The sequence below is a fragment of the Schistocerca americana genome, unplaced genomic scaffold, assembly GCF_021461395.2.
Source record: "Schistocerca americana isolate TAMUIC-IGC-003095 unplaced genomic scaffold, iqSchAmer2.1 HiC_scaffold_106, whole genome shotgun sequence".
NCBI lineage: Eukaryota > Metazoa > Arthropoda > Insecta > Orthoptera > Acrididae > Schistocerca > Schistocerca americana.
This window is the reverse complement of record NW_025725112.1, coordinates 364,519-372,010: the sequence shown is the minus strand read 5'-3', so window position 1 is coordinate 372,010 and position 7,492 is coordinate 364,519.

Genomic DNA, 7,492 nt, shown 5'->3' with positions numbered 1-7,492 from the left:
TGGAATTAATTACATCTTGGAATGAGAGTATGTGTGTATCCCAATCAATATGTCTTTTGTGGCAGTATATTCGGCACAGCTTACCAATTTCTTTCATTAACCGTTCACAAGGGTTCGAAGAAGCGTGGTACTTGGATATATAGATCGGAGAAATGTTTCTAGCTCGTAACATGCGTGTCCATATGGCACTACGAAATTGAGATCCATTGTCAGAAATTACTCTCATCACATGCCCTACATGAAATAGAAAATGTTTTACAAATGCTTTCGAAACAGTTTTAGCAGTAGCTTTGCGTAACGGAGTGAAAGTAACAAATTTTGAAGTGAGCTCAACAGCGACAAAGATGTAGCAAAAACCTCTGTTAGTTCTCGGAATCGGACCAAAAATATCTACTGCGGCCATGTGTCTTAATTTAACAGGTACAATAGGATATAAAGGAGGAATATGTGAAGTGGTGTCTGATTTAGCTTTCTGGCAAATTTTACAAGACGCTAAAACTCGTCGTATACGTTTCTCCATGTTAGTAAAATAACAGTTCTGTCTCAGTATAAGAAAACATTTTCGTGCTCCGTAATGTGCGTAACTTAAATGAGTGTACCAGATTAGTTTGTTAACCAGTTCGTCAGGAATGCATAATAACCAATTGTTGCTGTCAGGATGAGAGCGGCGAAACAGAATGTCATTGCGTACAGTGTAATGGTTTCTAATCGTAACATTATTTTTATCTTGCCAAAGGTGTTTAATTTCTTTCCACACGTTGTCTTTATTTTGTTCTTGTGCTATGTCCTGTAATGACGATGAAATAAAGTTTTCAAATGCAACTTGCTGAATGTACATGACACTGAAATTTGTTTTGCAGAAGTTGGTTGCTACGTCTTGCTGATTGTTGCTGAAAGAACGCGATAGTGCGTCTGCTATAACATTTTGTGTGCCGGGAATGTGAACTATTGTAAAATGAAATTCCTGTAAATATAGTTTCCATCCACTTAATCTGTTGTGAGTAAATTTAGCTGAAAGTAAAAATTGTATAGCTCTATGGTCTGTGTAGGTGGTGGTATGTCTGCCATAAAGAAAGTGCCGAAATCTCGTAAGAGCCCATACAACACATAATGTTTCCAATTCTGTAACGGAGTAATTTCGTTCAGCAGGTGACAAAATGCGGCTTGCAAATGCGATGTTTTTAATTACTATTGAAGCATCTTCTTCAATTTCCTGGAAAATGTGTTCGCCTAAAGCGGTGTTAGAACTGTCGGTGGCAATGGAAAAATTTCTAGTAACGTCTGGGTGCGATAAAAGTGGTGCATTCAACAGAGCATGTTTCAGGTTCATGAATTCAGAGTGTGCTTGCTTATCCCAAGACCAAATACTGTTTTTACCTGTTAATTAGCATAATCTGGGTGTGTCTGAAGCAAAGTGATGAATAAATTTACGAAAAAGTTAATTAAGCCCAAAAAACTGCGTAATTGCTTCTTCGTCGTAGGAATAGTAATGTCACGTAGAGCTTGAAGTTTTTCCGGATCAGGTGCAATGCCTTCTGCTGAAATTACGTGTCCAAGAAATTTTACAGAAGTTTTGCCAAAGTGCGATTTACTAAGATTAACTGTAAGTCCTTGTGCATGAAAAGTTTGCGACAGTTGTTCAAGAATTAGATTGTGTTCAGACCAGTTAGCTTCTGCGATAAGAATGTCGTCTACATACGTCGTAATTCTGTCCTTAATGCAAACGTGTGTCGGATGGCGTCAAAATTAATAACATTTCCGTGAAGAAGATTCTGCGTGTCAAAATTATTGCTTACGTTACTCGAATATGAAACCTGTACTGTGTCTGGTCAAATTCTGTCGTACGTGCTATTATTTACGCGAGGATGCTGTGGCATTTCGACTATTTGAACTGCTCTGTTATTTCTTACTGACGTATTACGCTATCGATGACACCTATTGTCTGTTTCATTCATGATTATTTGTTGTTGCTGATGTTGTTGCTGCTAATAAGATCGACTGTTATTAAATGTACGCTGAAAATTGTGCTCGTTATTTTTACGTCTCTCATGATAGTAATTTCTATACGGCGCACTGCGATGCGAGTTGAAATAGTGTGTTATCTGTACGTAGTTATTTCTTTGCTGCCATGTGTTACTATTTGTTGGAGCTGGGACTATACGTGCACGCGGCGAAACATTAAAGTTTGGTTGACCTTGTAGACTGCATTGTTGGTTAGGTATGCTAAGCGGTTGACTTTCATGCTATTGTGGTGGAAAACGTCTATTGTTACCAAAAAATGCGTTTGCTGTTAATTTTACACATACTGATGATTACGATTTTTATCCGTTATTAAAATTACGCTGGTTCTGGAGTGCCTACTGAAAATTGTCACATTCGGTAAAAGTTTGTCACATCGGGTTTTCTTTAGTTATTTTTCTTAATTCTGGGTAGAGCAATAGTTAAAGAGCTGTTTTGATAGATATAAAGGATAGTAGAAGAAAAGGCAGCAGTGCAGAAAACTAAAGATGAAACAGCACTACTCCAGCTCGGGGCCCTATGCTCGCTACGGCACATATTCATTTAAGCGTAATGAATCCCCTGAGGTCTATTACGCACTGCAAATAAATTTTAGCTTTTGCGTTACAGGCAATAGCGGTAAAATTCCAAAAGCAAATCGCTGTATTCTCGCTAATTCTAGTTTCATCATTATAGGCAATGCTGTTGTAAATACAAAAATTAATTGTCGCATCTGGTTCAAATCTAGCTTCTGCATTACATGTAATAGCGGTGAAGGTACAAAATTAAATTGTCGCATACAGTTCAAAGCGTGTACCTGTGTTCTGTCATTATTAAATTCTTTACATTTTCTGGCGGATAAAAATTGCTCGTAATCTACGTTCTCGTCATTGAATTTGAAAACACGTTCGGGTTTGTGTGTGAATCTGTTTGTCTGTGTCATTTCGGATTTCAAGTTGCGTAGCTTTTCAGATTTTAAGTCGCGTGGCTTTTCGGATTTTAAGTCGCGTAGTTGCTGTAAATTTCTCACATTATACACGCTGCTTGAGTCAGACAAATGTTCGCAAAGTGGCGGATTCTGTGACGTATTGGTGACTGAAATAGTTTTTAATTCTGTTACTTTAATATTTTCGCCAATTTGGTTGATCTGTCGTGCTAATTTCTCGTCAACTTCCACATTCGGAGTGTGTGAAACTTCCACTGACTCTAAATTAACTTCGTCGCGAACCTGTACAGCGTTTTTAGGGCATTGTTCAGTGACTGCATTAATTTCGTGTATCTGTGTTTCGTTCGCTGAACATCGTTCAGTGACTGCATTAATCTTGTCTTTATGTGAATCTGTTGTGCCTACACGTGTGCTACTTAATTCTTGTGCAACAATGCCAACTTTTTCATTACTGTTATTAGCACAAGTCTTAGTATTCACACGTAATTGTTCTTTATTGTCCTGACATTGAACGGTAACAGCTGTAATCTCTTCCCTAACTTGTTTGTTCTGTTCCTTAACATTATCGTGTTTTTCTCTCGGCTGTTTAATACTTTCAGAAAATTGTTTGTTCCGTTCTCTAAATTGTTTGTTCTGCTCATCAAATTTTTCACAAATTTGGTTAAGTCGTTGCAACAATAGTGCCATAATTTGATCTGAGCCAAAATTAGCATTTCTATTCTCTGTGCTAATTGATGGTGGAACTGGAATTGTTTCGTTTTGTGTGACCATTTGGTCATTCTGTAATTTACAAAAAGGTTTGCCAGTTAAACATACACTGTCAGTCCCTATTTCAGAATTAAATAAATCCGTCCTACTTTGTGCACCCTGTTCATTTTCATTAGACAAATTTGTCTGTACGTTACTTGAATTTTCCAAATCGGGTGTGTTAAGCTCGGCAGCGCTCATTACAATAGAGCGTCCCGCGTCATCGATTGTCGTCAAATCAACAGGGGACATAACCGAGTTCGTTTGTTCATCATTAAGACAAAAGTCATCATTAGTGGTTGGAATACACTGATTGTTAGTGAACGCAGGATTGACATCATTACACTGCGTGTCACATGTCCTATCGGTAAAGTCGTTTGAGCCGGTAATTTCGTTCGTAATACCTCGCGATACACTATTCACAGTCTTTCGCGGCATTTTTACAATAGTCACAAATATTCACAAAACAAATAAGCACAATGCAAAAACAACACACAAATACAACAGAGCAAACGAATTGTCGTTGATCTGTGGAAAGAAAGTCACAAAATTAGTAAAAGCGTTGCGCCTAATCCTAATTATATCTAATCAAATAAGAGCAGATATCTGACTGTTGTTCAAAAGATTCTCAACGAAATACGATCCTGGACTGGGCGTCGCCAAGTGTAACCTCCCCACAAAAAATTTAAAAAATGACAATATTATTTATGAATGCTAATGGACATTGCGCTAAGTGTAACCTCTCCACTGAAATTTTAAAGACAGAAATAATAAATGAATGGGAGCCAAGAAGCAATATTGTCCCCACAAAAATATTTAAATGAAAAATATAATAATAAATGGGAGCCAAGTGTAACCTCCCCAATCGCAATCTGACTGAAAGTATAAGCTGTCACGAAAATGATGAAAAACAATTCAGTGCTAATGAAACTTCAGTGACAATGAAAATTCAATTAAACCGAAATATCGGTCTTTGGCCCTTGTGTAAAAATCAAAATTAATTTCTTACCTCATTGAAACTGCTTGTCAAATTTCTGCTCTTACTGTTGCGCACGGCTTGGAGGAACTGCATTGCAAATAATATATTTTTTTTTTTGAAATTTAACTGAAATTTTTCTTTAAGGAAAGTGGAACGAAATCGTTAGTTCAATTAAATAAATTTTTTTTTTTTTGTAAAAATTGCTTTGAAATCAAAATTATTATTGGGGCACTTGTTGGAAATTAATTACAATAAATAAACTTTACATTATCTGATGATTACCTTAATTAACAATATACCTCATTCAGCCTCTTGACCAGAATGCCATGTCGACGCTCGCCGACTGCGTCCCGCTCGCGACCGTGACAGGACTAGACCACTACTGCCGACAGACTACATCACACAACCGCACTGGGCTGCTACTACTGACCGACTGCTCTGCATGACGACTACTAGCGAACTGCACGCAACTCAACTGAGCTACTGCTACCGACAGAGTGCACTGGCCTACTGCTACTCGCGTACTGCTCTACATGACGACTACTAGTGTACAGCTCGCAACACTCGCGCGGTCAAGCGCAGACTAACCACGATAATAGGCTCTCTGGTCAAAGATTTTAACGTGCCTCACCATCGCTGCTACGTTACATACGTGTTTCAAGTTCTCCTGAAGCGAAAATTTTTCTGTGTTCCACTCTCTAAATGTGTTCTAAGATTTTCTTTTCTTTTTTTTTCAGTTAAACCACTAGATTCAAGGCTCACTGCCTGCACACAGTTATCACTGTCTCCCACTAAAACTGATTTATTGTCACCAGCGTTACAAATTACACCTTTATTCATCTCACAGCAGCACACATTTAGTTGATTATGCTCCACACCTCATTTAGATCCGTTGTGAAGTATACATGCCGTGGAAGTGCTATCTTCTTCAACACCACCAGTGCTGCAATTATTTCTATTAAACATACCACAACATTTATTTCTTCCCCATGATTCCTTGTTTTCCATAAGCATTTCTCCTCTATCTTGTTGCTTAAACCAGCCTCCTCACAATCTCCTGTCACCCAGGACTGCTTCCATACCACACAGTTTTTCTTCCTTTATTTCTCTGTTTTTATTATAATTGAAAAATCCCCTGTCACTTCGCCTATAATTATAATTCCACACTCTATCTTCCCGTGTTCCCTTGCTTCTGTTATTATTAAATTACCTCCTTTGAGTTTACCTATAATTATTTTTTCATATCTTGGTCCCGTATCTTACAGCGTGCCTTGTCCCAAAGTGGACCCCGTTTGGAACAAAATCTAGTTTTCAAATCTTGTCGCTGCTGTCCTCTATTAGCCAACTCAACAATCCATACTCTATTGTCCTGCACAGGATTCTGATCAGTCCCGTAATCATTTCCCCACGCACCCCACTATTTTCAACTTCCACTATTAAATCTTCATTCAGATTGCTATTTCTATGCTGTTCTTGTTGATTGTTCGTCAATTTCTGTCACTCCTATTATACCGAAAATTTCTTTCATTGCTACTTTGTCTGTTACCTCCAAACTTTGACCTGTAACGCAAGGCCTGATACATCCTTTCAATACAATCTGAATCATTCTCAATTGAATCAACAGGACAATGCTCTAATTCCTGCTGTAAATTTTCTAGTAACCTCCTTATCAATTTGGAAATTTCAGTTAGTACCCCCAGTGGACTATCTAAATGTACGAGTTTCCTCATTTCTTCCTGATAAAATTCCTTCATACTTACACTTTGTCTACCTCCCTTGTACATTGGCCCATTCAGAAACTCACGCTGCAATCCAGATTGCTTGGCCTACCTCCAGTATCTGTTTAAAAATAATTGTTCAAATGCATAATAAGTAATAAATTTATGGGTAATCTCATCTGCCAAAGTGTGAACAGAATCAACCGGTAATGTCTTAACTATCTTAATTTTACTTACACCAGCCATCACATGAATAAAACAGTCTTTACATGCTGCAAGGAAATCGATTGGATGATACTTTCCCTCACCAGAAAATGTTTTACCATCGAGTGTCTGCATCACTGGCCGTTCTACATACCCAGAAGCACTCTGCAACTCTGAATTATTGATTGCACAGGTTACCATTTGAATTTCATTAGTAATCTGGGCCTTTAGGTTGCCTGCAATGCCTGCCAATTCATCCCTCAATAAGTTTTTAGTTTCACCATTTCAAGTCACAATCCTTCTATTCTACTCAATCTGAGCATGCCTTGTCTTCTTCCCTCTTTTACACATATGCCTTCCTGGTTCTGTTTCGTCCCGGAAGTCAGCCTCCACTGTCTCACTCATTGAAAGCAGGTTTCTCTCTACCTCACAAAATTTTTCTGTCAATTCCCCAGAGTTACTGTCCATGCCTCCAATTTCATCTTTTAATTCTGTTTTCACGTCACCCATTTTATCATCTAATTTCCCCATTGAATTGTGTTTATTTTCACTCATTTGTTTCATCATTCATATTAGATAACTTACTGCAACTTCACCTGCTTTTACATCCCTCCGTTGGTTCACAGGCTAACACCCAGTTGCTACACGCAAATGTTCTACTTCATCATCCTTTTTGGGCTGTCATGTCGTTTTGGACTCACAGGCTCACTCCGCCTACCTGTAGATCCGCAACCGCTCGGTGATTTTTTAATCTCGCGATCCATTGCTGGGCTGGCAAGAAAGCTGAAAATAGACACAGTTGTAGACTGCAGCGTGCTACGTTGCGGTGAGGTGTGCTGCGTTGTCGATCCGCTGTGGATGCAGACTCTCTCGGTGGCACGAGTGCGTAGTGCGACCGGC